Consider the following 27,647-nt stretch of genomic DNA (forward strand, 5'->3'; position numbering starts at 1 on the left):
TGAAGCCAGTGACAAAAAGAAAACGGAAACCCCCATCAGCAAGGCGCTGTCTTGAGGAGGAGCTCTGTGTCCCCCTGCATGCTGAAGTGGAACAAAGCTCTGGCCCTCTCTCTTCTGCATGGCTGCCAGAAGGTTAACAGGACTTCTGGCTTCATTTTAAATTATGCCTTATAAATTCTAGGGGAATAAGGCTGTGGGTATAAAAGGACAATTAAGATACTTTCCTCTTTCACAGACATTATCATTTGGCACTATATGGAGCACTGATTTTGTTTTACAGGAATTATTTATGTCTCTGCTTGTGGACTCTATTCCTTTTGTGCTTTTCGTAGGTGTGCGTGTTGTCCGAAAGCGGTCAGTGTCATTCGTTACGGAATTTAAATATATGTGATATAAAGAAAGTAGGCAGGAGAAAGTAGCTTTTAACTTTATAATTTTGGCAATACTATTAATGCAGGACTTTCAATGAGCATGAAGCTGGACACGGCAGAAGAACACCTGAGGTCAGGGAGAGAAGGAAAATATGCCTTTCCCCCATACCTGTTTCCATTATTTGCACATTGAAATATTATGTTCAAATATTGCTTGTTGAATGTTCTGAACCATATAATAAAGTAATCCCAAATCCAGTGAAGTAGTTCTGATTAGGAGATGGCCTTTTTTTGATTTGGTGCTCTGTTGGCTGCTTGAGCCATTCTGAAGATGCACTAATGGAACCCTGTCCCACTTGGAATGTCCTGAAGTCCATTTCAGAGAAGCAAATAATAGGGCGGGGGGCATGATTTTATGGCTCTTACTGTGGGGATCCTGGCCATTCAAGACACAAAGGGTTAGATCCAGACCTGCAATTCCCATCGATTTCCCCTGCAGACCCCCCCTCCCCCGAGGAACTCTTTGTGGAGATCAGCTGAGAGGAGCTGGGAAAGGTCTTGTTCTGCCAAACAGAAAACTTGACCAGAATCCATCCCACTGTTTGGTATCTGAACCCAAAGGAGACAGAGCTGCAGGGAGCAGGAGGAGGAGGAGGAGGTCTGCCTCAGGGTGTGGTCACAAGTCACCTACCACCTTGAATGACCCCTATTATGCCCTTGTCAACCCACTGAAGGCTTGGACTGCACTGTGGGTTGTCTGCCAATCCTGTGGAAGCTGCACCCTCCAGATGGCACACCTGTGGATGTGATGCTCCATCAGCCTCTCCCTTTCGAGATTCAGAAGGATTGTGGGGAGGGAGGCTGGCCTACTCTCTGGGAAGCAGTTTGGTCATCTAACGTGGCAGAAGTGGAAGCTCCTTTCATCTCCTGCACTAGGCAGAGGGAAATGCTGCAAGATTAGCTGCTCAGCTTCACACTTGCAGCCTCTTCTGGCCCCTGCAGGAGGTTGCTTGTCATGTGCAGCTCTCCCCAGTCCAGACAGAAAGGCACCCAAGACAGGCTCCTCCTCCCCCTCCTCCTCCCCCACTTCTGGAAGCCAGTCTCTCTCTCTCTCTCTCTCTCTCTCTCTCTCTCTCTCTCTCTCTCTCTCTCTCTCTCTCTCTCTCCTGGAAGTGCCACCTTTAATTGGGAGCCCAGGAGAGGCCTCCTTTTCAGTGAAGCCTTGAAGTTACATCTGGGCTATATCTCCTCAGTTAGCTCCAGCCAGGAAAACAAAATGAAATCCAGCTTAGGCCAGAGTAACTCTGCACAGGGTGCAGCCTTTGGGAAACTCGGCAGGAAGAAGAGTTCTTCACCCATCAGCTTCCTTTGCGTAAATGGGGAGCCCCATCCTGCACCCTATGGTCATCATGATCCAGGGTTGCCACATTAAGGGCAGATCAGATTTTCTTTTTTAAGGAGATGGCCAGGGGGAGTCCTGGTGTTGCTGAGTAGATGCTAGAGGGCTGCTCTCCCCCACAAGTTGTGCTGGAAGGAGGGGAAAGGGAGCCCTTCCAGTTGTGGCCTGCAGGGGCCGGGCTTTTGATCAGTGAAATGCTGTGGACTGGGAGAGAGAGTGACCCTCAGTACATAAACCATGGCTTTGACCTCAAAAGGGGCTTTGGGTGGCTCCAGTCTTTTTTTAAACTCCTACAGTCCATTCATGCCCTGCATTCCATCCCATGTGCTCTCCCGTGAAAAATAGTTGTGAGGCAGGAGGAGCTTGTGAGCTCATCCTGCAGCCCAGTCTCTCAGATCCTGGACCTTGCTCCATTCATGCATTAGCACTTGGCCTTTGGTTCCTGGCTCCAGTCCCTACTCCTCGCTGCCCTGGAGTCAGGCGTTCCCTCGGAAGAAGTGCCTGCCTGCCGCCTGGAGGATCTCTAGGCTTTGCACTGTCCCATGTCAGAACTGGTTGGTTGGTCGGTTGTTTGTTTAAATAGCAGGTAGTAATATTGGGGGCGTCGTTGCGCCGTGCATTGCTCAGGCCAGCCTGCTCATGTTGTCAGACCTCAGCAGCGAAGCTGAGCTGGCCCTCGTTCCTGCGTGGATGGGAGACTGTGCAGAGGCAGACAGTGGCATCTACGAGGTGGAAACGACTCTTGACGATCCAGTCTTGAATCCAGATGTTTCTTCTTAGTGCTGCTGCCTTTGTTTCTCCTGCTTCCGGGGAGAGCACTGGAGGCTGTAGATGGTCCGTCAGCTCTTGGCCGGCTTGCCGAGAAGGATGCTCTTCTGTGCTGCTCCCTCTGACCCCCTTCCTTTGTTTCTCCATCTACTCTTGGGAGGGAGGGAGGTATTTGTGAAGCTCCTGCACTGTGCAGAGGGTTGGAGTCGATGATCCTGGAGGTCCCTTCCAAGTCTGTGGTTCTATGATTCTATGTCTGTCCCCACATCTCAGAGGTGTTTTCTTTTGGCCAGGCTAAATACTTTCCTCCTCTGTACAGTTGGGTAGATTGCGAGGAGTGTCTTATTCCGATAATTTAGGAACATGTGGGTCTGTGGCCACTGGAACTTTACCCCGTGTGTTCTTTGAGAGATCTGTGGATACAGCCAGTGATTGTTCCCAAGGTTTCCCATGTTTCTAGGTCTGCCGTTCTGGTCCTGGTATTGCTTTGGCTGTGGATCATTTTTTTTGGCAGCAGCATGTTCTGTGAAGGGAGAGAATTATTAGGCTGCTTCTCTCCAAGACAGTCGGGTTGTTTAATTGTTAAAGGAATCTACTGTTTATGATGCTTTGTTGATGCCCCAAGAACTACAAACAGAAGCAGTACAAATAATCATTGTTATTAATGCCTAGGTGCTGTAACAAAAAAGTGACTGTTTCATTTGAAATTGCTAAAATAAAATACCCAATGTCCTCCAGTGGCTCGGGGACTTGCAAAGAGAATGGGGGCTACTTATCAGTCAACCTTTATTATGGTCCACAGGCCACAAAGATAATGTTAAATCATTGTACTTCTTTTGTTCTAACTTCAAGGTTTTCTTTTTGCCTGCATGCGATCTGTATTTTTTTTTCAAGCAAGAAAAGGGCACCAAATACCATATTTGCAAAAATATGGAAGTTGTTATAATTCCACCCCCCCACACCCTCCCCACCCCAGAAGTAGACCAGTGTGTTAGTTAGCACTCAGCTGTCTGGCCCACCCTGTCACATAGATGCTTTAGAATTAAATGGGTTGGGGCAGGGCCAGGGGAGAGATGAGTGACAACCAGGACTTTTTTTGTAGCAGGAACTCCTTTGCATATTGGGCCACACACACACACACACACACACCCCAATGTAGCCAATCCTTCTAGAGCTTCCAGTAGGCCCTGTACTGTAAGAGCCCTGGAAGCTCTTGGAGGTTTGGCTATATCAGGGGGAGTGGCCTAATATGCAAAGGAGTTCCTGCTACAAAAAAAGCCCTGATGACAACAATTAATTATATGTTGGTTGTAATCCTAATCATCCTATGTTCAGATGATGGATTGGCAGGTATTTTCTAGACTATAAAGGAGCAGAACACCCTTTTGAAACATCAGCTGTTCTATTTTAGTTTCCCTCAAAATTCAGAGAGTCAGTTGTTTTGACACTTCAGAATGGGAGAGGATGGAAGAGTTAATTTTTATAAAACAAATAAACCTCCATTTACAATTACTCAAAAAAATTCACTAGTTGAATATAAATCTGATACAGGCTTCAGTTTGCTAAAGCTTTGTTTAATTCTGAAGAAATATTTCCAGAATAATTATTCTGCCAGTATCTGTTTTCCAACTCTTCCAAGCTATGATCACAAGGCTGAAGAGTTCTTAATAGTCCTCAAGCGTTCATAGTTCTTTAAAGTCCTCAAAGAAATACATAAAAACAGAATGATCCCAACAGAAATTGCTTTCTTGATGTCTTTCAAGGGACAGCAATGCTGATCCTGTGAATTTAAGAGGAGGTATTTATTAATTTCCTGCATTGTTCAGGAAGTTGAACTAGATAATCCCCGGGGGCGGGGGGGTCATGTACAACTCTATGATTCTATGAAGTGGAAGGATTCCACATAAATGGTGGATAATTCTGTATGGTCAACATTTTGCAAACATTTTGGGTTTTTATAATGGCAGTTCTTTTGAATAAGCCAAACAGGGTGTCAGAACTGGAAGAACTTCAATCGAGGCCCAGGACTTCGTTACAAAAGTATAGACGTTTATTGAGAACTACAGTACTGAAGGCACAGAATAACACTGATAACGAAGTTAGCATTGGTTACATTTTTATGTGGTTGTGGCAGCAACAATAAAACGATCTTTCACACGGCTAGAGACAATTGTCTGTTTCCCAGGGTCTGTTATCAGCAAGGGAGGATGGAGTCCTGCTGAGATGTTCTGGCCGGCTGGCTTCAAAGGGCACCTGCAGATGTTGCCCAGAGGCTATCTGCCACCCTTCAGTGATCACAGTTTGTTTGAAATGCATAGCGGTCTGGTTAGTGGCCTAGCTAAGAGCACATTGAGTTAGTATCTGGTTACAATATGGAGTCAGTTAGGCTAACAGCATATAGGAGAGTTACAAGTTCTGACACAGGGACTCCAAGCATATGTAATAGGCAAAGAGAGAAAACACAAGGGTAGACCATCAAAAAAGTCACAGAATTTCACAAATTACCAGTAGACATCAGTCTATTGAAACTTAATCCTAGTCCCCTGTGCAAGCACCAGTCATTTCCGACTCTGGGGTGATGTTGCTTTCACAATGTTTTTCACGGCAGACTTTTTACAGGGTGGTTTGCTATTGCTTTCCGCAGTCATCTACACTTTAATCCTAGTAAATACACATAATAAGATAGAATTGGTGGTCAGAGTTCAGAAACTAGTAATAAGAAATAGGTATTACAATTCAAAACACATTTTTCAATAGTAATCAAAAATCCAAGAAGAGACTCCTCTGTACTCCTTCATATAATAGTGTTCAAAAAACCTCCAAAAGTCTAAAGAGAAGGCAGAGGGTGTCCCAGAGAAATGTCTACAGCCAATATGTCCTTGCCAGGTATACAGGACATTTTGAAATTGAAATTGTTTTGAAACAATTCTTCAGCAGTTACACGACTGAAAAATGGAATCTGATTTCCACACTGCTCTCAGCACAGCTCATGTCTCTAATGGAATCTTGGGGGTCTCCAAAGTGGACAGGTGTTCTTTACTGCTTGACTGTTCTTTTAAAAAATGCCTCTATGATCGCGTCACCTGGCATGTATAATATAAATCCCATTTGGTTTACACAACAACCTTCATACACTTAATTATAAGTTTATTTGTTCACATCCTTGCAAAAGTTCTGATATTCACTTTCTGATCTGCAAGTGTCTGTCAAGATTCTCACCATGCTGTTTTCAGCAGGTTTGCCCTGCCAGGAGCCTGGCTGTTGTTAGTGACACTGTAGGAGGGCCTAAGGAGTCTCTGAATTCTCTCCTCCTTCAGGGCAGCTGCCCTCAAATACTGCTGAGGTCAAGATGTCTCCTGCAATCCAAGCTGCTTCAAAGACTTGCTCCAGTACCACACTGGGTTAAAGAGTTCCTGGATGCCCCTTCATTGGGACACGTCCCTTGCCTCAGAGTTGGATCTCTGCTGGAGTCACCAAGAGCGTTATTGAGAGAGGAAAGTATTAGAAACCAGGTGGTTAATTGTCTTCAATGAGATTTATTAAGGAATCCTTGCACTCATCCTGTGGAATGGGACCAGAGGAAATGATATCTCCCTACCAAGGGGGTTTGCATCTCAGGATTGTTTTCCAGGAATGCTGGGTGATATTGGAGAGCTTCCACGGAGAAGATGTGCACGGCATGTGGTGTGCTCACTCCATTGGCCAGAACAGAATCTTTGAAGCCAACCAAAGATTTGGATCAGCATTGAATTACTGAAAGTATAATTAAGAAAGAAACATTTTTGTAATGACTGGCCCCGCCCCAATCAAGTATGCCAACTCTTTTGCTCTAGTCTCCCATGGACTCTGCTGGCCCTGTCACCATGGGAGAAGCTCATGTGCCGTTGCGGTGGAGGAAAGAGGAGGCCTGGCCTGGGTGGGGCTGCTTGGCTCAGGAATCTTCACCAGCTGCAGAGACCTCTCGGAGGCACTGGCTCATCTCTTCTGCTTGGCATTCAGCCTGTGGCCTGCAGGTGTGCTTTGGGGGCATTTCAATGGAACTGTGACATGTTAGCCAGAAGGCCAGAGGACAGGAGTGGAGTTGCTGTAATGACTCTGTATTCTTAAAGTGAATGTGCATGGATTAAAAAAGAAAAGGCTTCCCCCCCCTTAAACTAAATGCAATATTTTCCTGAGTTTGCTATCATATCTTAGAGGAACCGTCTATGATTTTTCTGCTGCTCATCATTACTAGACTGGGTTGGATCTCATGAGTTGTTAGTGGAAGCTGCTGATGGATGCTGGTCTTTCCCTTGTACCTCCACTCCTAAGTAGAACGTGTATCCCCCCCATGGTGGAATGTGCTCGAGCCATTCATGTCTCTCCCTGCAAAGGCCGCATCCTGACAGGCTCTCCACTTCCCCCAGCAGCACTGGCTGAGTGCTGCTGCTCCCTGGCACATCCTGGCTAGCCTGCCCCATCTTGGACTGCTGCTCTTCGCCCCCCTCAGTGTCATCCTGCCTGGCTCGGGATCTTTCTGGGTCTACTTTGGGGGGTTTGTTTGGACGGAGTTTGGGCAGCCCTCTATACCTGGCTGGGCAGTAGTATTTACTTTGAGTCTGACACCAGAACACTCCACCAGATGTCTCTGAACAAGTCATGTCAGACTAACCTGATCTCTTTTTTTGAGAAAGTGACTACCTTGCTGGATCGTTTATCTTGATTTCAATAAGGTTCCACATACTTTCCTTGTCAACAAATTGGTAAAATGTGGTTTGGGTCCTGTTACCATTAGGTGGATCTGTAACTGGTTGACAGATCGCACCCAAAGAGTGCTTGTGAATGGTTCCTCATCCTCTTGGAGAGGAGTGACAAGTGGCTTGCCTCATGGATCTGTCCTGGGACCTGTTTTGTTCAACATCTTTATCAATGATTTGGATGAAGGAATAGAGGGAATGCTTATTAAATTTGCAGATTATAGTAAATTGGGAGAGGTTGCAAACACAGAAGAAGACAGAAACAGGATACAGGATGACCCTGACAGGCTGGAAACTGGGATAAAACCAATAAAATGACAGGGGTAAATGTAAAGTTCTGCATTTAGGTAGGAAAAATCCAATGCATGGTTATAGAATGGGGGAGACTTGTCTTAGCAGTAGTATGTGCGAAAAGGATCTAGGGGTCTTAGTGGATCATACACTGAACATGAGTCAACAGTGTGATGCAGTGGCTAAAAAGGCAAATGCAATTTTGGGCTGTATCAACAGAAGTATAGTGTCCAGATCACAAGATGTGATGGTATTGCTTTACTCTGCTCTGGTAAGACCTCATTTGGAGTATTGTGTTCCGTTTTGGGCACCACATTTTAAGAAGGATATAGACAAGCTGGAACGTGTCCAAAGGAAGGTGACGAAGATGGTGAGAGGTCTGGAGACCAAGTCCTATGAGGAAAGGTTGAAGGAGCTGGGGATGTTTAGCCTGCTTAATTCCTACTTTTCCTACACTGCTTAATTCCTACTTTTCCTCAGTCTTTTCTTCTGAGAGAAATGGTGCTCAACATCGCAAAAACAGAATATATAATGAGGGTATGAAGTTCCAACCTAGGATCAGCATAGGGGTAGTACATAAACACCTAGTTTCTTTAAATGAAACTAAGTTCTCAGGGCCAGATGAACTGCATCCAAGGGTTCTAAAAGAGCTTGCGGAAGGATCTGGGTATCTTTAGCCTGGAAAGGAGGCGACTGAGAGGTGATGTGATCACCATCTTCAAGTACTTGAAGGGCTGTCATATAGAGGAGGGTGTAGAATCGTTTTCTGTGGCCCCAGGAAGGTAGGACTAGACCCAATGGGTTGAAATTAAATCAAAAGAGTTTCCGACTCAACATCAGGAAAAACTTCCTGATTTTTAAGAGTGATTCCTCAGTGGAACAGGCTTCCTCGGGAGGTGGTGGGCTCTCTTTCCTTGGAGGTTTTTAAACAGAGGCTAGATGGCCATTTGACAGCAGTGAAGATCCTGTGAATTTAGGGGGGAGGTGTTTGTGAGTTTCCTGCATTGTGCAGGAAGTTGGACTACATGACCCTAGAGGTTCCTTCCAACTCTGTGATACTATGAAACTGGAATGGGTCCAGAGGAGTAGTAGTAGTAGTAGTAGTACTTTATTCACGGTCATCCGACCAGCTTAATACAAACAGAAACAAAATCATAAAAACAAACCCATCACCTCTTACACAAAGTTCCTTACGCCAACTATTACACATATTGTTAAAAATCATAGCCAAGATTTACATTCTCAATTTCCCTCCTTTCCAACTGAGCAACATAACAGAAACAGGCAATCTTAGTTGAAACATCAGAGTGAGTGTCAGACAGGAGGAAGGCAATCTGCTCATCCTCCGGCCTGCCCGCGAAGGACCCGAGAATTGGAGAGATTAATCTTGCCCTCAAGTCATTGTAATTTGGACACCGCAAAACGATGTGGAGAGTTGTTTCGACCTCATTGCAATTACAGGGGCACAATCTTTCCAGATATGGGGACCCAGCGTAACGTCCCAAAAGCACCGAAGAAAAAAGAGCGTTGAGTCGTGCTTTTGAGAAAGCTATCCGATATTTTGGGATAGTGATGTTGAAAAGATACCTGGCTGGGGACAGTACTTCAGCTTGCTTCCCTAAGAAAATGTGCGCAGAAAGACTAGCTCTAGCAGATCTCAGTTCCAGCTCAACCAACCTCAGGCGCAAAAGTTCTTTCGCATCCCTCAGTTCCATCATTGCTAGGGACTCAGGGGAGAGATCACAGAGTCTAAAATAATCTAGACACCTTTTCTCCCAAGTTCCCACAAAAGAGTCGAAAAAAATCAGATGGGGAAGGCCACCTGGCTTTGAGAGAACCCTCAAAAAGTAACAAAGGGTGTTTAACCACATAGACGTCTCGATGCTTGGGACGCCAGATTCCAACCTGATGGCAGTGTTTGGCACACAACTGGGAACGGACAGAAGCTTGCGCAAGAGTTTGGTTTGTACTATCTCCAACGGCTTGGTGGTTGAATAAGGGCCAATTTCAGCGCCATAGAGCAACTGGACCCTGGTCTTTGCAGTATGCAGCCTTAGTGCTGCAGGCAAGAATTTGGCCCCTTTAGAGATGTAAAAACGGTAGATGGCATCAGCTGTTCTTTGCGCAGATTGTGCAACATAGTTCTTATGTGCCACACGCTTTCCCTGATAATGAAAAATCACCCCCAGGTATTTAATAATTTTAACTTGCTCAATGGGTTTACCATTTAGAAACCAGCAATGAGCCTTGAATCGTTTGGTGAAGACTAAAACCTTGGTTTTATCTAGATTAAGAGGAGGGCAATGAAGATGGTGAGGGGTCTGGAGACCAAATCCTATGAGGAAAGGTTGAAGGAGCTGGGGATGTTAGGCTGGAGAGGAGGCGGCTGAGAGGTGATATGATCACCATCTTCAAGTACTTGAAGGGCTGTCATATAGAGGATGGTGAGGAATTGTTTTCTGTGGCCCAGAAGTTAGGGCCAGAACCAATGGGTTGAAATTAAATCAAAAGAGTTTCCGGCTCAACATTATAGGAAGAACTTCCTGATAGTTACAGTGGTTCCTCAGTGGAACAGGCTTCCTCCTTGGGAGGTGGGGGGCTCTCCTTCCTTGGAGGTTTTTAAACAGAGGCTAGATGGCCATCTGACAGCAATGAAGAGCCTGTGAATTTAGGGTGAGGTTTTCTGCATTGTGCAGGGGGTTGATGACCCTGGAGGTCCCTTCCAACTCTATGAATATATATGTTATGTTACACTGTTGGAAGCATGTAGCTGGGGTTTTCTTTGCTTTTCAAGAAAGGTATGCTGGCTCAGGAAAGACGGTTCCCAAGAGGCAGAAGAACCAGAAAGAAAACAAGAGAGAGAGAGATTCAATCTTGGTCCTAAACAAAAAAAGTGAATCCTTTTTGGTACTTTTTAAGTTCAACGTAGTTGATTAACATTAATTCCATGGTCTGAATTATTTAATGATACACAGTTTTTATTTTTCTAGAAGAAAATCCAACTATCCCCCCATTTCCTGTGGAGTGTTCCCAGCAGTGTAATCAAGGCAGCTCCCAGCCACTTGAAACCGCTGAGGAAGCATTTGGGGTCACATGGCAGGGAACTAAAGCCAGTAGCCTAGTCCTGGCATGGCTTGCAATCAAAGCAGGGCTGCGTCACGTTTCCATGGCTGCTGATAGATCATGTACTGGCTGTGTATTGGTCAAAAATTATAGAAAACTCTGGTAGTTGTCAGACAGAAATGTAATGAATAGTATAATATTTATTTAAAGCAGTAGCCCTACAGTGTTGGCACTAATGCTTGGGATTTGCTTCTGGGCAAACCAGTGGTCAGGTCAAGCTACCAGTGACCCAGAGAAAGCATTTGTGAAGCCATTGCTTTAAACCACCTTAGGATGCCTTGTTCCTCTCCAGTCAGGAGACAGTTTTCTGCAAGATGTATCCACTGCCTCAGTCCATTGTGTGTGGACATTACTGGACTTTAAAGAGGGATGTCATATTCGCCTGACCCATTTATGGCTTGTCTCAGATGAAGTGAGCGTATTCATATGTGATATTAAATATCAATGGACCCTCAGATTAGTATAAAATGTTCTAAATTAGAAAGCAAATGTGTGTCCAGATTTGCATCTTGAAGGTATATTTGCAAATCTCTCCCTACCCCCGCACCCCTGGCTATCTTCAGCTGTCTGCCATGTCATCTCTTCAGACCATTAACATCAGTGTCTCAAAAGAGCAGTTTTGAGACTCCATCATGGGAACCGCTCGTCATAAGGATGGTGCAGAGTCCCTGGCCCTCTTCCTTCTCCTTGCCTGTGTTAGTGGCTGCCACGGCGGGGGGGAGGGGGAGGCCCCCTTGGGAATTGCCCTGGGGCTGCATTCGGCTGGGTTAGGGATCTGCAGGAGAAAATATTATTTGTTTTAATGGGAAAATGTTCTAGCCTCTTTTATAAGCTCTTTAAATCTCTTTAAAGTGTACTTGCTTTTATTATCCGTTGATGAACTGGAAAAGGGCTAATAGTTGAACTTTCTAATTGTTTGATCCTCTCTCTTACAATATTACTACTTACCAAAAGTTCATGGGACACATGTGTGCATGTTTGTATTCAGTAATTAAGAAAAAAATAACATCCTATCTACACTATTTGCTTCTGCTGTATTGTAAGATCACTTGAAGTCTTTCATGTGCTGTGAACCAATGTTGTTGAAGTCCATCTTGCTATTATTACTAGTTTGCAGAGGAAGGGAGCAGAAGAAATCCTTTGCCTTGTGGCAGCTGTAGAAATCTGATAGCAAGTCTGAATGCTTAGCCAAGCTTTGCTTTGAGTCAGAGATAAATGTTACTGTCTTCATGCTGTGAACATCAAAATCCATTTTTAGAAATCACTTTCGTATCTGCCGTGATGTACTGAGATGGCATTTGAGCGTTTCTGGTGGGAGGCCTGCTCTCAGCAAGGGCCAAGCCTTCTGTGTCATCTTAACCCAAGTTGGATGGCATCTAATAAACGTGGAGTTGCTGAGCAGTTCAGCCAGCTGATGTGCCCAAACAAACACACACACAAGGCATCTCCTGGATTCTGTTGGCGGAGCGAAGCCTCTTCCCAAGCTGCCTCCTGGGAGCCAAGAAATCATTCTAGTTGTCCCTGATGTGCTCAGCATGACATGGCAGCCTTCGGTGTAATTGGGGGGGAGGGGGGGCAGAGCATTCTTCAGCTTTTTAAAAAATGACGCCCACCACAAATTGAACTTCAGAGCATTTGGTTTTTCTCAACAGAATGGTGACAAATGGTCCATTTACAAGAAAGGAGGGAGGAAGGAAGGGAAGGAAGGAAGGAAGGAGCTGAATACTGCAATGAGTTCAGAATGATTCCTTCCCTTTGCATTTTTCCCAAATTTCCAGTGACAGCCTTAAAGCTAACAGAGACCCGTAAGAAAGGAGCATATTATTTCACAAGAACGAGCCCTCTTCACTCAACAGACACTTGGAAAGGGGAAATCAATGGCAGTCAGTTCTTCCACCTGTTTTTCAAGCTGTGCTAGGATAGGGTTGGCTCCTATCCCAGGTATGTCTTTGTGGCAGCTCCAGAAAACCAGGGTTTGACCCTGTTGTCAGCAGCACTGGGTTTGGGGACCAGTCCTCGGCTCTGCCTCAGCTACATCCACAGGAACTCACAGCTGGAGAGAGAGACGGCCAGTCCAGGATGCCAGAAGCCCCTCTCCTTTCCAACTCTGAGGACAGCATTGAGGGCCTCCCTTCTTACCGCCGGTGGAGGCAGCTGCCCAAGTGGCTTCCCTTCAGTCCCCCTGTGAAGATCCTAATGCTGGGGTGGGGGGGCAGCTGTAAAGCTGGATGGCCCAAGCCCGTTTGGCCCTGCCCACATCACGGTCTCCAGGAAAGGGGTTGCCATGGTACCCAAGGGGAGGGCCACGTTGGAGGGGACCCCAGATTTAAATTGCTATAGGCTAGCTTATTCTTCGGGAGTTTAAAAAAAACCATTAAATGTTTCCTTTTGTGGCTCAACTAGATGGAAGAGGAAAATGAAGAACCTGGAAGAAATAATGGTACCTTAGAGCACCATTGCTGCTCCTAGATGTTGATCTGTGAACTCTGAATCAGCAATATCTAGAAATATGGCCCTGAAGCTCATTCATACCTTCATATGGACTTTATAAATCTACCCAACCTCATCGGAGGCCTTGCGTTGGGCACCCCTAGGATAGGGCCTTCTTGGTTGTTGCACCAAAACTCTGGAACTCTCTCCCTAGAGAGACTTACCTGTCCCCTTCTGTTGTCATCTTCTACCTGCAGGTGAAGACTTTTTTCTTTGGTTTGGCATTCCCTCTGTGATCCCTCCTTCCTGACTTGTTTTATTGGTTTCATGTTAAGCCTAGTTTCAGTTGCTTTAATGATGCATTTTTGTTCAGTTTTGATGGTTTTTAAGATTTGTTTTTATTATGCATTTTTTAAAATGTATAAGCCACCTTGATGGCCCCGATGAGGGCAGAAAAGTGGGGCATAAATTTTGTAAATAAATAAAATAACTTTTAATTAAACCTAGCTTTTGGTGAAATGGACTGTAGAGTATCTGTTTTCTTGCTTACCTCTCCCACTCTTCCTCGCCTCACTGTTGTTTTGGTGGCTTGGGGGTTTTTAATAAGCAAAAAAACCCCATTTTTTCGTGCAAGCAAAGTGATGCTCAAAATATAATAATATATATAATATATATATGGAATATATATAATATATATATGGAAAGAGAAACATTAGATGTTCAAGCTGGATTCAGAAAAGGAAGAGGCACTAGAGATCATATTGCAAATTTGCTTTGGTTACTCAGCCATATGAGAGAATTTCAGAAGGAAATCACCTTGTGTTTCACAGATTACAGCAAAGCTTTTTGATTGCAGGGATCAGGAAAAGATCTGGTTAATTTAAAAAGAAAAGGTGTGCCACAGAATCGGATTGCTTTGATGTGCCACCCATACTCTGGACAAGAGGCTTCCAGAGGACAGTCTATGGAGAAACAGGATGGTTTCCAGTTGGCAGGAATGCTAGGAAAAGAGGAAGACCCCACATGAGCTGGATCAAGAAAGGCAGGAGGACCTTCCCTTGGCAAGTCCCGAGCAAGGCTGTTAACGAGAGGCCATTTGGAAGGCCATTCATTCATACAGTCACCATAAGTCAAGAGCACAATCACACACATGCATCTTAGGCACCTGATCTGTTTGGTGTCCCAGGTTGCCTGTCAATGGCAAGAAAGAAAGCAGATGGTGGCTCTGCCCAGCAGACCACATGTCTATCCTAACAGACATTATGGTTGTTCTCTCTGTGTGTTTACACCACATTAGGAAATGGCACCAGGTGACTCTGAGCAGGTGCAGCTCATAATGGAAATCCAAAGTGGTGTGTTTCTTCTAGTGACAGCCTTCCAATAGCTCATCACTCACTCTGTCAAAAGAAGACATTTATAAATAATACAGTTTTCAAACACCTGATGTCTGTGAAGAGACACATGGTTTATGGTATGCCGGCCTATTCGTAATTTTCACAGCCAAGTGCATCTCAGTTCTTTTGGGGGGTGGGGGGAAATATAAACATCTGTTGGCACACTGCTTTAATGTATTTCTGCCTCATTTAGAGCTACTCAGAACTTTTACACTCTGTAGAAATTTGGAAAGTAATTGGATAAGTGTTTTTTGCTCCTCTCACCTGCATAGGTTGTTCTTGACACACCATGTGACTTGCAAATATCCAGACATTTAAAATGTCATCAGTGAATCTCTTCTAGAGTCACTGTTATCAGAGACAGGGGATGTCAGGCGAATCTAGAACAGTGGGCCCTGTGGTAGAGAAGCCCTTGAGAGATTTTACCAGGCTTTCCACAGCTTCCATCCCACCATCAAACTATGACTTACTCTACACAAGAAAGGAACTTCCTGGACACCTCAGCACAGACACAAGGAACACGTAAGCACCACATGATACCAGGGACCAGCAGACCAGCAAACCTATCTGCATGCCTCTGGGTACCACCCCAACCACTTCCAACAATCCATTTTGTTGGTGCCAAACCCTACTCTATAGTCAAGAGCCCCGTGACACAGAGTGGTAAAGCTGCAGTACTGCAGTCAGAGCTCTCTGCTCACAACCTGAGTTTGATCCTGGTGGAAGCTGGTTCAGGTAGCCGGCTCAAGGTTGACTCAGCCTTCCATCCTTCCAAGGTTGGTAAAATGGGTACCCAGCTTGCTGGGGGGAAAGTGCAGATGACTGGGTCTGCAAGACAGCTCTTTCGCCAGACCTTTAGTTGTAGCGGGCGCCCACTTCTTTTCAGGCCTCCCTCCTAGTGACCTCAGATCCAAGTGACCACCTGGGATCCAATTGGCTAATTGTCTGTTGAGGCACTGGTTAGTTGTTAATGCTCTGATTATTTTAGATGTATTTATTGTGAATTTTTATGATGGAACCCACCTTGAGCCTGCTTGTGGGAGTGAGATTCTCTCCCTTTGTGAGAAAATGACTGCTCTTAAGTCAGCAACTGATTTTTCTGGAAGGTCAAAATATTTCCCCAGAGCTTTCTGAATGTTGTGGTTTCTGATGTCAAACTAAAGTCCATCAATTCTTTGTTATGGGGACTGCCCTGTTTGTCTATTGTAGAGGGTGGAAGGGCATTGCTAGAATGTGATAGCATAAATCACATTAGAGGACGAGCAAGTACTGTGATGGTGTATGACTAAGGTTGCTGGAGCCACTGATGCTGTTGCTAGGATCTATATGAGCAAAGATAGAAAATGCAAGGATAGACCAAAATTCCACAAGTTATCAGTAGACATCAGTATCACATTCAAGACACATTCTTCAATAGACTCCTTCACATAATAGCTTCCAAAAGGCCTCCAGAAGCCCAAAGAGAAGGGGCCAGACCGTCCCGGTCACCCGGGAAAGTCCCGGTTCTGGCCCCCAATTCCCGCCTCCCGGGCTGGCTATACCGGGACCATTAGAGGTCCCGGTTTAGCCAGCCAGAGAGCTGGTGGGCCGCGCGTGCGGGCGGGGAAGGCGGCGAGGGAGGGAGGGAGGGAGCGTCCCCCGTGCGTGCGCAGGGCGATTGGCGGCGGTGTGGCGGGCTCTGCGCATGCGCGGGGACGCTCCCTCCCTCACTCGCCGCCTTCCCCGCCCGCACGCAGGGCCCGGCGGCGGTGGCGGAGGCCGGGGAGGCGGCGGAGAGGCCGGCGCTGGTTGCTGGAGGTTTATGGCAGCAGGGCTCGGGGGAAGCGAGCTAGACTGCTGTTCTTTTGAGGGGTTATAGAGTGTTTCGAGCCCGTCCCTGTGGCATCAGTCCCATCGTTGTGGGACCCAGGGGGCCGGCACAGCGGCCTGCCGAAGCAGCCTGTCACTAATAACACAGGTCGAGATGCAGGACAGGAACCCGGAAGTGACCGACAGGCTGCTTCCTGCTTCCGGCGGTGGCATGACATCACCGGAAGTGACGTCACTTCCTGTTTCTGGCGGCGCACGCACATGCATTGCTTCCCCCCTCAAGGTGTCCCTGGCTGGCCTGCAGAAGTTATGGCCACCCTAGAGGCAGAGGATGTCCCAGAAAGATTTCTGCATCCAAGAAAAGTGTTATTTCAGGAGTGGAGCCAGTGGGATTTATTAGAAATCTAATGGCCAAAGAAACTCACAACTCATTTTTGAGGTTCACCTGGCCGCAGGACACTTCCCTCACACAAGCACTGGGGGGCTTACTTGCTTACAGACAGCCTGCTAGCTGAAGACATTTTCTCACCCACAGTGGTAAACTACTTAACCTTAACATGGATTCTGGTTACTGACTCCCCTCTCTCCTTTGAGCTGCAACTGGTCTTTCCACCCACCACGAGGCCTGCAGCAAAGTGCTGCTGCTGCCCTTCCCCAGCTTTGGGCACCCCCCCCCACTTGAGACTGTGTGTCCCCACATAAGTCCGTTCCCTGGGGCCTTCCCCATCTCCCAGCAGCCCCCCCCCCAGTGCAAGGATAGCCCCTCAAGGAGCTCTCCCCCCACTGGCTCCCCACAACACTGCTGAGGCAGCTCCTCCTCCGAGCTGTCTGGGGAGGGAGGGGCTTGGGTGGGAGTGTGGGGGCACTCCGAGGAGCTCCTGGGCCTCTGCACTGTGGGCACATCCATCGCTTTTGCCTCGGCTCTCTTGATTATTGATGGGGACCATTTTCTGTGGGGAGGAGGAAGAGTGTTGGAGGGGAAAGACGCCATTTTCTGTATGTGACGCTTTCCGGCAGTGGGAACAAGCAAGTCTGGAGGGGGTGGAAGAAGCAGCTGACAGTTGTGTCTCCCTGTGCTGAGCCAAGATCTTGCAGCAGCACACGCTAACCTGGCGGTGTTGAGCACGAACGGTGCGGGAGTGTGGTGACCACATGTCATCAGAATTATCTCTTTTGGGGATCTTAAGAGAGTTCTGTTTTACTGTTTTCAGTTTAGTAGGGCTGATTTTAGTAAATGTAGAGAGGTGATGAGAAGGATTCTGTGGGGAGGAGGAAGAGTGTTGGAGGGGAAAGAAGCAAAGGAAGGATAGATTCTTTTGAAATGTGATTTCTTGCGGGCTCCAGCTATGGCCCTCTGGACAAGATGGAAACCTGGTCGGGGGTACAAGAGCCCAAGGTGGATGTTTAGGGAAGAACTCATTGATGAGTTGAATGGAAAAGGCTCTGCTGAAGAAATGGAAGGAAGGGCAAGTTACCCAGGAAGAGGCAGCAGGTGGCTGCCTGCTGGAGGGTGGTTGTGATGGAGGCCAAGGTTCAGAGGGAGCTCGGGGGCCAGAGAAGCTTCCAGGGCTGGGGGGGGGGGGGTTGATGTGAGGAGTAAAGAGAGGGGGGAGGAGGAGGAGAATACTACGGGGGTGGTGAAAAGGGAGAAAGTGCAAGCGGAGAGGCTTGACATCTGCTTTGCCGCAGTCTACTGTCTGAAGCAGAACAGAGGCCCACTTGGGGCCAGTGGTATGCAGGATTCTGGTTTGCAGATGGATATAAGTACAGAGGTTGTTCAGAAGTCAAAGGGCGTTTTCGCACTGACCTTAATCGGCAGTGACGTCCCTCTTCACCGCGCAGGATCTGCGCGGATTTTGCACCAATTGCTGTGGAGCACCCGGAAGAGCCGCAAAGTCCCGCGGCTTTTGCAGTGCAAATGGAAACCGCCAAAAACCAGTTTCCATTTGCGCCGCAAAAGCCGCGGGACTTTGCGGCTCTTCCGGGTGCTTCGCAGCAATTGGTGCGAAATCCGTGCAGATCCTGCGCGGTGAAGAGGGACGTCGCTGCCGATTAAGGTCAGTGCGAAAACGCCCAAAGATTTCAGGTTTTCACGGCTGGTAACATCATTAGGGTTTGTAGAATCTTTCGGGCTCAAGTGCCGTGTTCTACTGGAGAAAGTTTTCCTTCCAGACGTTTCGTTCTCAGCTGCGGAGAACATCCTCAGTGGCGCTGCAGCCGGAGCAGGCGCTCTGACCTTCTTGGCTGCTGTGCATTGAAACTCAGAGCAGTTTATAATCTCCTTTCCCTCCCCACAACAGAATCTCTGGGAGGGAGGTGGGGCTGAGAGAGCTCTAACAGAAACTGCTCTTGAGAGGAACAGCTCTGTGAGAACTTGTCTGCACACTTAACAAACTGACTCTCTGGCTGGTATAAGTCCCCTGGGTTGGATGGTGTGCATCTGAGAGCACTTAAAGAATCAGCTGGGGAGCTGGCAGAGCTATTCTCATCTTCATGGCCTCTTGGAGGACAGGGGATGTACCAGAGGACTGGAGAAGGGCAAACATCTCACTCTTTAGAAAGGGGACTTTAGCCCAGTCATCTTAACCTCAATTCCAGGGCTGGTTTTTAAACACCTAGAAGATAATTTGGTGATAGAAAGTAGTCGATATAAATTGTCCCTGTTTTGTCCTGACTGGTCTAGTGTCAGATCCATAGGATGTCATGGATATCGTACATTTTGATCTAAGGAAGGCATCTGATAAGGTTTCCTATGGCATTTTTTACTGGCAAGTTGGAAAGCTTTGGATTAGATTTTAAGATGGTTAGGTAGGTAAGGAATTGGTTGAATAATTGCACCCAAAGTGTCGTAATCAATGGTTCCTTGTCTGGTTGGAGGGTAGTATCTGGTGGGGTGCCACAGGGTTCAGTTTTGGGGCTCAGTGCTTTTAAAACACTTTTTATCAATAATCTAGATGGGGGTGAGAAAGGACTACTCATTAAATTTGCAGCTGGCACCAAATTGAGTGGGGTAGCAAACACTCCAGAAGATAAAGATAAGATACAATCAGAGTTGAATGCATTGAAAAAATGGGCAGATGTGAATAAGATGTGATTCAGTAGAGATGAATATAAGGTTTTACATCTGGGAAATAAAAACTTTATGCACACATAATCAGAGGCTCGTGTATGTGAACAGATTCTTGGGGGTTTGGTGGACTGCAGACTGAGTCTGAGTAAACAATGTGAGTGGCAGCAAAGAAGACAGATTTGATCTGAGGAGATTCAACAGATGCGTCGTGTCCCTGGGACATAATAATACTGCTGTATCGGTCAGACTCCATTTGGAGGATTGTGCCCAGTTCTGTTGACTTTTTTAAAGGAAGGATGTAGAAACTTCAGCGTGGGTTCAGAGGAGAGCAAAACTGATGGTCAGGAGTTTGGAGTCTTGCAGAGGAAAGCTTTGGGGATTGGGGAAGAGGAGGTTGGGGGGAAGGGGGGATATGAATACTCTTTTTTAGTGTTTGAAGAGCTGTCCTTCAGAGGAGGACAAGTCATGGAGGACAGGACTCCTCATAATAGGCTTAAATTATGGCTGGGGAGATATCAGCAGAAACCTTTTTTTAACACTAAGGGCAGTTCAGTGATGGAATCGGTGGCCCCTGGACGTGGCAAGTCCCTGCTCCTTGGAAGGGTTCGAGTGGAGGATGGGCCATTCTTTAGGTCATCCTGCCAGGTGGTGCCAGGCAGGGGGATGGACTGGATGGGCTTTGGGCCCCTCCCAACTTTTTAATCCTATGAAATCTCATTGTTCCATCCCACCCCTCTGCTCAGTTGCTGTCCATGAGTGAAAAGGTGCTTCTCAGAGGAGTTATATCTGAAAATGTTACGGTAATAAGAATGTTTTGTGTTCAGGATTGTCTTCAGTATATAGATTGAGTTTAAATTTGGACCTGTCCATTTCTCCTCAGGCTTGGGATAACCCCCTGCCATTGTTTCTGTTTCCTTTGCGGGGCTGAAGGGCTCTCAGGAGTTCTTGATGGCAGGACACTTCCTGCACAAGATGCCCCAGAGCTGCAGATGGTGGGGATCTGATGTCTTAATCCTTTGGGGCTTATTCCAAAAGATAATGCAACAGAGAGAAACTGTGAGCATTGCGTGTGGCAGGCGCTGAGACTGCAGGGAACAAAGGTGGTCTTTCAATGGTCCTGCTGTGTTGGTTGGTTGCAGAGCCTGCAGTTCAAAGTCTGCAAGAGTATGGGCCAACCATTTACACCTCAACTGGATGAAAAGCCATCTTGCCAGCAGCCTAACAGCTTAAGCGGGCATCCTTCTTTCCTCTGCAGTCCTGTACCACTTGGAAATACCAAAGCAGCTCAGTACCTACAGTGTGAACACAAAAGTTATGCGTTGAAGAGTTTTTCAACTTTGCCTGTTGTGGTAAGCCTTCCTGCTGTTGACAGAGGCGGAAAAGCTTGTGATCCACGTGATGTGCCTTCTGGCAGCTTAATGAGATAGTTTCATTCTCCTTTCCTTATGTGTGTCGTTAGCTGGGGGGGGGGCATGCTGGATATCTGTGCTGTCTTTGTGTGGAAGGTAGGGGTGTACATTTGCTTAGGCCAAATTGAGTACAACCCCAGAAAACAGCTGATTTGACTGTATTTGGGCCGATTCTCTGCTCTCATTCAGCTACCAAATACAGCAGCCGCAAATAGCCGCCAAAATGCAGCAGTTATTCAGCTCTATTATTCCCAATGGGCCATTGAAGTCAATGGCAAAATAGGGTATAATGAATTGGGGTGGGAGGGGAGGGGACTTGAGTTAGAGGCTCCAATTTTGCAGTGCAGCTGCAGGAACCTATCCTCCATAGAATCCCCAAGTTTCAAAATTATTGGACCAGCAGGTCAAATTCTAGGGGTGCACAAAGAGGGCGCCACATCCCATCATTATGCTCTATGGACCAGTAAAGTCAATGGCAAAATAGGATATAATGAATTGCAGCTGAGGGGGAGGGGGTTTGAGTTAGAGGCTCCAAATTTGCAAGGCTGCTGGAGGAATCTCTCCCTCACAGAACCACCAAGTTCCAAAAAGATTGAACTAGGAGATTTAATTATAGGGACACCCAAAGAGGGTGCTTCCATTCCCCATGCTTTCTTATGGCAGGGGGTAAAAGGTGTCAGTTTCCCCATGGTAGGAAATCTGATAGTGGGGAAGAGGGTTTGAGGGAGAGGCACAAAATTTGTAGTGTAGCTGCAGGAGCTTCTCCCCCAAGGAACCCCCAAGTTCCAAAAAGATTGGACCACGGGTTCCCATTCTCTGGGTTGGCAAAGTTACTGCCCCTCTTCCCCATTGTCTCCTATGATGGGAAGAACTTGCAAACCCAGGCAGCAGTCAGATTCTCTTAGAGCATCTCTGCAGTGGAAGGTCAGCGGTGGTGAGGAGCAGAACAGAGCTGTGAGCCCAGTGGAACAAGTGTCAGGGCCACACACAAGACCTTAGCTCAAATCCAAGAATCTCTCTGAATTACAAATGGGGCGGGGGGGGGAGCTTTCTGCAAGGACTGCAGCACATAAACAGGGCATTGAATGCAGTGGTGCCAGGCAGCAGAGCCCTGTGCCAGCCTAGTAGTAGTGACCAGCCCAGTGGCACAACCACTGACCAGCAGCTGAATTCAGTGCCCGTGTGGCGTGGGTACACCAAAAGATGAATGGACACAAATCTGAAATCAAGATTCACAAAGCTGGGCAACCTGTTTTACTGCAACATCACTTCAGAAACAGACTGGAACAGGAGATGGTTGAATTACAATCATTACAAAACTCAGAGCAATGGAACCCCCAAGGCCCTAAAGAGCAACCTCTTTGGGGGCTCGGGGGGGGGGGTTGTGATGAGTGTAATGATTGTCATTCAGCATCCTCCTGTTGTCCAGCAGAGTGCCTGCAGTGGGCTTAGCTGGGAGAGGGAAGCCTGGCAGAAGGGACTGCCTGAGACCCCTCCTCACCCTGTGCTGTGCGTCCCAAGGATCTGTTGTTCTGCTGTCCACCCTGTGTCCCAGAGCTATGAAATGTGCTTCATTAAAACAGAGAGCTCAGAACTCATGTAGGAAAATGGCACCATGTTGTTCTGGGGAGAGTCCTGAGCATTCTGCCACAGAAGCCCATGCTCCATTGATTCTGTGCTAAATCCTGACTCAACTTTACTATACCACTCAAGTCTCCTCAGAAGGGGTGGGGGGTCACTCTATGATCTTCTTCGTGGTCTCTGTGCAGTCCCACACATGGGTTATCCGCCTGGATCGAACCTGACCTCGGAGAATTCAAAGCAATCTTTAGGCGTTAATTTTGGCACGCACTCCCTCTCGTTCTGGGGAGGAGGCATCCACTGCGCATACCTAGAATTGGAGGAAGGCGCTCCATCCACCCAGTTTCTTCTTTACCGCCGTCCGGGATACACCTACCTCGCTGCGTCTCCGTATTTCTCTGCAATCTTCACTTCGTTCCTTGTATCCTCACCATTTCTCTTCACCCTTCCGAGTTTCGTCTCACCTCTCCAGTATTGTAAAAGAAAAAAAAGTATCTTTATCTTATTCTATTTCCCTCTTCCCCCTCCCACCCTCCCCTCTTCCCGGGCAAATGGAAGGGAAAGATACCAAAATCACCTTTAAGAAGTGTATTCGCTGTGGGGCCAAAATTCCATCGACAGACGGACATTCTCTGTGCCTTTTCTATCTGGGGGAGACCCATAGAACTGATAATTGCCTTCACTGCAGCCAATTTGGGAAACAGGCTAGAAAAAATTGTGCGTCCAGGCTCAAAAGTCACCTTCTGGAGTCATCACTACGTGATGTCCCATACTTCGGGATCCCAAACTTCTCCATCATCCCTAACTGTACAAAGGGACGTGGCTCGACCGGCAGCTTCCGTGGCATCGGCTCCCAGCAAGCATAATTCCGGAAAACACTCCAAGAAGTCCAACGATTCCAAAAAGAAACACCATATGGAATTGACTTCTGGAAAACCCTCGGATTCGACATCCCAGAGATCGAAGCCGAAGACGGATCATCGGTCTTTGGCCTCTAGGTCTCCTACCATGACTTTGGCACCGCACCCGACTGTTTCCACTTTGACCTCGATGCCGACTCCACTGGAACACATCGACACTGTACCTGATGAGATCGTTCATATCCAATCTCCATCAGTTCACAAACGCCTACCTGAAAACATTCTAGACACCGAGTCGCCTGAATCATCGCGCCATCGGAGTCAACAAGCTAACCTTCTTGAAGCGCACTCTTTTCGAGAAGTTTCCTTGCCTCGCAAGCAGCAGACAGTCTCTCCAGTGTCTCCACTCCGATGGGAGCCGTCCACTCGAGTTCTAGCGGAACGATCCCCATGTCACCGCAGGGAGTGTTACTGCTATTTTAGTCCACCACATTCCAGGTCACCATCCCCACGTAGATACTGACGGTATTACAGGTCACCTTCTTCAGAGTCACATCGGTATCGGTACCATGAAGAACCATTCCAGCCTCGGTACCGTGAGATAGCTTATCAACCTGCATACCGAGGGCCTCAATAGCGTGAAGACACCTACCGTCCCCAGTACCGTGAGGAGGTTTCTTGTACCAGATCCCATGGAAGTCCTTATCATCGTCCACGGCATTATACCTTAGTGTCTAACCACTATCACCAGCCTGGTCTACTTCAGCTTGTTCAATCTCTTCGAAACAACAGCCTGAACAACCTTCCTTGACAACTAAGCCTGTGTCTATGCCTACCAAACCTACTTATACGGCTCCCACTGATATTTCCATTGATGCTCCTGAAGAATCTGAAGCTGAACACTCGGACTCTTCTCAATCAATGACTTCTGCACCTCGCTCTCCAGCCTCTGACATTACCAAACCAGCCAACCTCTCACCATCGGAAGGATCCAAGGCTTACTTGGATTTACTCTCCAACATGGCTAATGCCCTTAATATCAAACTTACCTAGAGTGTCAGATGTAGTCCATGACTTGGTTTATGCAGACCTGCTGGCAGGCTCTTTTCTCCCTATGCTTCCTGTCCATCTAGAAGCCTTAAAAGAGGCATGGGATAACCTGCATCAGTCCCACCTACATCCAAAAGGATTGAGTCCTTTTACAAGATTCATGCCCCGGATTCTAAATTTTTATTCAACCATCCGGCATCCAATTCCATGATCATGCATTCGTCATTGAAATCTAAACAAAAATGCCATCTGGTTCCACCTGAAAAGGAAGGAAAGAAATTAGACACATTAGGGAGGAAAGTCTACTCCCTCGCCACTGCTACTTCCAAGATCCATAACTATTTAGCTTATTTTTTGGCCTACACTTTTAATTTGACGTCTCAGCTTAACACCATGATCCCTTCATTACCTGACATGGCACAGAAGCAAGCATCACATATCCTACAGGAGCTCTCCTGTGTGAGCAAACAACAAATTAATTTGGTACGTCACACAGTGGCTTGCTCATCCAGGACCATGGGCACATCTATCGCTCTACGCCGTCATGCCTGGCTCCGTTCTTCTACACTACAGCCTGACATCAAGTTCAAAATCGAAGACTTACCCTTCTATGGTCAAGGCCTCTTTAATGCCGCTACAGACAATATTTTGACTACTGTCGATGACAGTAGGAAAAGGGCTAAGAGGTTGGGAGTTAACCAACAACAATCTCAACCTAACCGGCAGAGAGTCTGGAAACCTTCGTACTATAAGCGTCCCTGCTCACCAAGACAAACCGATTTCTGGAAACGCAAAGCGCCTCCAGCCAAACAGCCATTCCATCAAAGGGCCCGTCCACAAACCACAAAAAAGATGGCCCCGGCTTCAAAACAGTCTCTTTGACTCTCTCATACCACCTCTCAATCCATCACAACATCGCACAGAAAGCACCAGACTAACTCCGTTTTATCCCATGTGGGAATTGATAACATCAGATTCATGGGTCCTGGTGATCGTCCACAGGGGTTATATCATAGAGTTTGATTCGCTCCCAAAGCTCCACAGATTCATAGGTACTCCTCCTTCCCTCCCTCTCCAGAAAGAAATCACCACCTTGCTGGACAAAGCGGCTATAGAACCACTTCATCACACAGGGTTCTACTCCTGTTACTTCTTGGTTCTGAAGAGGGACGGAGGTCAACGTCCTATACTAGACCTTCGCAAACTCAATCAACACATTCGTTAGAAAAAATACCGCATGATTACTCTGCAGTCTATTCTGCCACTGATTCCAGAGCAAGCCTGGATGGCGTCGATAGACCTTCAAGACGCCTACTTCCACCTCACCATCAGTCATCATCACAGAAGATTCCTCAGGTTTGCTGTCGGGGACCAACATTACCAGTTCCACTCTCTTCCCTTCGGTTTATCAACAGCACCGAGCATCTTCACAAATACATGGCGGTGGTGGCAGCTTTGCTTCGCCAACAAAAGATCTCCATCTACCCCTACATAGACAATTGGCTTGTCGTGGCTCAATCCAAAGAGCAACTCCAAAAGGATATCTCTACCATCCTGTCTCTCCTGTCCTCGCTAGGTCTTCAGGTCAATCTAACGAAATCCAACCTGATCCCTATGCAGAACATCCAGTTCATAGGGGCATGCCTCTGAACACTAGCGCACAAGGCTTACCTCCCGACAGAGTGCACCATATCCAAACCCCAGCCAGTACTATCATTATGCACCGTACTCAAACAGCCTTCATCTTCCAACGTATGTTGGGTCTCATGGCGACTACCACCTCCATCCTCTGCTTTGCGAGACTCCACATGCGCCCTCTTCAACTTTGGTTTGTCCGAACATTCCGTCCACATCAACACCAAATGACCCTACTTACTGTTCCATCTCACATTCTCCCATCTCTGGAATGGTGGACGCTGGAACACCATCTTCTTACTGAAATGCCGTTGTTACGACCGACACTTCGAAGTGGGGATGGGGAGCCCACTTCAGAACATTGACAGTTCAGGGTCAATGGACAGACTATGAAAAATCCCTCCACATCAATTGCCTGGAACTCTTGGAGGTTCACAGAGCTCTAAGGTCTTTTCTGCCATCTCTTCATGGTCAACACGTTCAGGTCACTTTGGACTATGTTGCTACTGTCTTTTGTATAAATCGTCAGGGAGGCACTGCTTCTGTCCGCCTCTGCAAACGAGCCCTGTCCCTATGGCATTGGAACATTGCTCACGACATATTTCTGACAGCTGTGCATCTGCCTGGAATCCAAAATGTGCAAGCAGACGCACTAAATTGCCGCCTCGTCAACGATCACGAATGGACCCTCAATCGCCATTACCTTCAGACAGTTTTCAAGATATTCGGGGTCCCGGCAATAGACGTCTTTGCCTCTCCACACAATACCCAGTGTCCACGTTTCTGCACTCGGGGTCCTCCATCCTCGCAATCTGCAGTAGACGCCTTCCTCCATCTGTGGTCGGGACCACTGCATTACTTATTTCCACTGATTCCTCTCATCACAAGAACATTGCAAAAAATCAAGCTAGATCGGACCAACTGTATTCTGATCACTCCATGGTGGCCCCGTCAACCTTGGTTCACCACTCTCCTCCTACTTTCAAACAGCATATTCCTCTGATTTCCCCAAGTCCATGATTTAATCTCCCTACAGGAAGGCAAGGTCCTGCACCATGACCCTGGACTTTTAAGACTGACTGCCTGGAAAATCAGTTTTTGAATTTTCCTTCGGACGTTCGCCATGTTATGCTCCCTGAAATGGAAACGTTTCTCGGCATATGCTACTCTACATAACTTTCACTCTGAAATTTCCACTATAGCCCAGTTTTTGATGTACATGTCGTCTCTCTCTAACTCAGGGCTAACTTAGTCTTCTTTGAAAGTGCATTTGGCAGCCATCTCAGCCTTCCATCCACACATTGAGGGGTGCACCGTTTTCTCCCACTCCGCGACTAAGGCGTTCCTGAAAGGAATTCTGAGTCTCCAACCTCCAATCTGTCAGTTACACCCCACTTGGAGCTTATCTCTCGTGCTGAGCCAACTTATGAAATCGCCCTTCTAGCCTATGGCATCTATCCCCCTGCACCTTCTGACATGGAAGACGGCATTGCTGGTAGCACTCACATCTGGCAGAAGAGTCAGTGACATTTGTGCTTTCAGGGCAGCTCCTCCATACACTATGATAGAGTAATATTATGCCCTGACCCTTTCTTTCTACCTAAGGTCGTCTCACTGTTTCATTTAGGAAAACCGTCTACATTGCCTTCTTTTTTTCAAAGTCCTACTGACGCTGGTCAACGGGCCCTTCACAATCTGGATGTGCGTAGGGCTCTTGCTTT

The 27,647-nt window shown here is 47.1% G+C and overlaps 1 protein-coding gene across 6 annotated transcripts in view; it reads left to right on the forward strand.

Moving 5' to 3' along the window:
- CTNND2 (catenin delta 2) overlaps positions 1–27,647 on the forward strand; it is a 492,702-nt gene that overhangs the window by 164,937 nt on the left and 300,118 nt on the right. The gene's annotated exons all lie outside the window — the stretch shown is intronic.

Source organism: Heteronotia binoei, chromosome 7 (assembly GCF_032191835.1).
Source record: "Heteronotia binoei isolate CCM8104 ecotype False Entrance Well chromosome 7, APGP_CSIRO_Hbin_v1, whole genome shotgun sequence".
In the NCBI taxonomy this organism is placed as follows: Eukaryota; Metazoa; Chordata; class Lepidosauria; order Squamata; family Gekkonidae; genus Heteronotia; species Heteronotia binoei.